Source organism: Mandrillus leucophaeus, unplaced genomic scaffold, assembly GCF_000951045.1.
Source record: "Mandrillus leucophaeus isolate KB7577 unplaced genomic scaffold, Mleu.le_1.0 Scaffold645, whole genome shotgun sequence".
Lineage (NCBI taxonomy): Eukaryota > Metazoa > Chordata > Mammalia > Primates > Cercopithecidae > Mandrillus > Mandrillus leucophaeus.
The window spans coordinates 575,047-578,362 of record NW_012106975.1 but is presented as its reverse complement, the minus strand read 5'-3'; positions in this window follow the sequence as shown (position 1 = coordinate 578,362).

Here is a 3,316-nt window from a genome sequence, read left to right as displayed (position 1 = left end):
TGCAGCCTCCACCTCCTGGGTTCAAGTGATTCTCCCACCTCAGCCTCCCGAGTCGCTGGGGCTACAGGTGCCCACCACCACGCCTGGCTAGAGATGGGGATTCATGACGTTGGCCAGGTTGGTCTTGAACTCCTGACCTCAGGTGATCTGCCCACCTCAGCCTCCCAAAGTGCTGGGATTACAGGTATGAACCACTATGCCCGGCCCCAAATTTGTATTTCTTAAAAAGGATTTTTCAATGATAATTTTCCTCAAATTCAGAGCCCCCTTTCTACTAAGTCTAACCGATGGGTTTTTCTAATGATAACATGAACTCTCCCACTGCCAGAAACCCAGGCAGCAGGCCAAGCAGTGGCTCTCAGCGAGGGTGTGGGTGTGGGGTTGGGGGATGGGCAGCCCACGAACACCCCAGGCTACTTCCACACTCCAGTGGTCAGGAGAACGCAGAATTGAAAGCAGGAACAGGAGTCTGTGGCCTGGAGCTCACATTTAACCAAATAGTTTTCAGAGAAATAGTTTTCAGAGCTGGCTCAGAAACACAGTTCTCCAAACCACAGCACCCTGCAAAGCCCACCTGAGATCATGCGATCGCCATCGTAGGACAAGCAAGCCGAACTCCTGGGCCTGGGGTCCTGTTTGCCAACAGGAAGGGACAGTGGACATCTGGATGTTGTGAGTGCCTCAAGTCACTGACTCCCGCTCCTCATGACCAAGGGGATGATGGGCAGCTGTTTAATAAGCCCCCAGTGGCAAACCCGGTGGCCGGGGGCCCAGGAAGAACCCTAACTTGGGAGTGTAGCCCTTTAGGCATCTCAGAGCCAGGGACAAGAAAGAAAATCAGGTTGCGTTGTCAGTGTGACTGAAGCAAATTATCTTCCCTGGGCTGCTTTCCTTTTTCCATCGCTTCTCACCTCCCTCCGGGGACCTTGAGATGCCTTGGAAATCAGAAGGGAAAAGCACTGTCACTCACTGCAGGGGTTGTAGTTATGCTGGTTACTGATGCCAATGTGAACACCAAGCTACTGCAGTGAGTCATTTGGGACAGTGTCAGCAGTCAGAGCATGGGTCACAATTGTTCCAAACCATGGCAGTCGGTGCTTGCTGCCCAAACTATTGTCTGAGTTTAGTTTTTAAGAAATTTAGGCCAGGCACAGTGACTTACACCTGTAATCCCAGCATTTTGGGAGACCAAGACAGGTGGATCACGAGGTCAGGAGATCGAGACCATCCTGGCTAACACGGTGAAACCCCGTCTCTACTAAAAAATACAAAAAGAAATTAGCTGGGCGTGGTGGCGGGCACCTATAGTCCCAGCTACTCGGGAGGCTGAGTCAGGACAGTGGCTGAACCCAGGAGGCGGCCCTTGCAATGAGCCCAGATTGCACCACTGCACTCCAGCCTGGACAACAGAGCATGACTCTGTCTCAAAGAAAAAAAAAAAAAAGAAATTAAAAAAAATTATAGAATACAAAGAACATAAAATATACCATTGTTACCATTTTTTTTTCTTTTTTTGAAACAGAGTCTCACTCTGTTGCCCAGGCTGGAGTGCAATGGTGCAATCTCAGCTCACTGCAACCTTTGTCTCCCAGGTTCAAGCAATTCTCCTGCCTCAGCTTCCCAAATAGATGGGATTACAGGCACCCGCCACCACTCCTGGCTAATTTTTGTATTTTTAGTAGAGACAGGGGTTTCACCATATTGGCCAGGCTGGTCTTGAACTCCTGACCTCAGGCAGTCTGCCCACCTTGGCCTCCCAAAGTGCTGGGATTACAGGCATGAGCCACTGCGCCCAGCCCATTGTTACCATTTTTAAGTGTCCAGGTCAGGAGTATTGCATACATTCACATTGTTATGCAATCTATCTCCAGAACTTTTCATCTTGAAAAATTGAAATTCAAAAAAAATAAATAAATAAAAAATGAAAGAAAAAGAAAAAAAAAATAAGAAGAAGAAGAAAAAAGAAAAACCGAAACTCCATGCTCATTAAACAGCTCCCTGTTTTCCCTCCCCCAGCCCCTGGCAACTAGCACTTTACTTTCTGTTTCTATAAATTTGACTTGAGTATTTTTTTTTAAATCAACAAAACTCTTAACTTGCACTGTCAATATATTCAAAATATTCCAGTATATTCCAAAATATTCCACGGCAGGCCTGGGTCACGCTGGATTAATAAAGACAAGGATTGGCCTAGATGGAGTCACACCATCCCCAACCTTGGGTCTGGGTAATTCTCAACACCCTAATTCATTCTCCCCTGGCAGCTGGAGAGACCGGTGGGACAGCCACTCACTGCAGAAGGGGTGGTGACAGACGTGCTCATTACTTCCGAGGGCCTGGCTCTGCGCCGCCACACACTTATCTGCCTGCTCCATCTCTGGAGTTTATGGCTCCAAGCTTTGGCAATGGAAGTTGTGCTTCCACTATTAGCCAACACTGAGCCGGACCCTGGTAACTGACACAGCTGTGCATCTAGTGTAGCTCGGGTTGAGATGACTTGGCTTTTTAAATTGCCTTCTCTGAATAGATATTTATCCTAAGACTGGATAAAAGACTAGTCGCATGAAATCGGGTTTTCAAAACGGAACTGCCTGTGAGGGTGTGTGTGAGTATGGATGTCAGGTGGCGGGGGCTGAGAAAGAAAGCACCAAGTGGGGCCTCCCATTCCACACGACTCACACGTTGCTCACGTACTCACACCCAGCCCCCGCACCCCAACCCCAACACACACATGCACGGCTGTAAACTGTATGACTTGGCTCCTGCCTGCCTCTCCCAGGCCCTCTCTCTCTGTGGTCCAGCCACCGTGGGCTGTTTTCTGCTCCACACACACTCAGGATTGCTGTGTCCCAGGGCCTGCTTGGTGTCCTCTGCATAGACACTAGACCAGAGCTCACAGAGCCGCCTCCCTCTCAATAATCAGCTCTCAGCTCAAATGGCACCTCTTTAAAGAAGACTTCCTTAGAAACGGCCTGATTTCTAGTTTCACCAAAAACTGACCCCGAGATGAGAATTTGGGTATATGGCTTATTTGGAAGGTGATCCTGAAATGAGTGAGAAAAGGAAATCCGAAAAAGCAGGCCAGTAAAGCGTGTGTCACTTAAGGAGCAGGTAACCACTGTAGGCAACTGGGGCTCATCCCCCAGGACTCCTGAGAGCCCTCGCAGCGTCCCACCAATGGTTACAGATGTATTTGCCTTGGAGTATTTCATTAAGCTGCATGTTTGCTCTGTGTATTTTTCTGTATCTGGATTTTACAATACAAGATTTTTTTTTTTTTTTTTTTGAGATAGAGTCTCACTCTGCCACCCAGGCT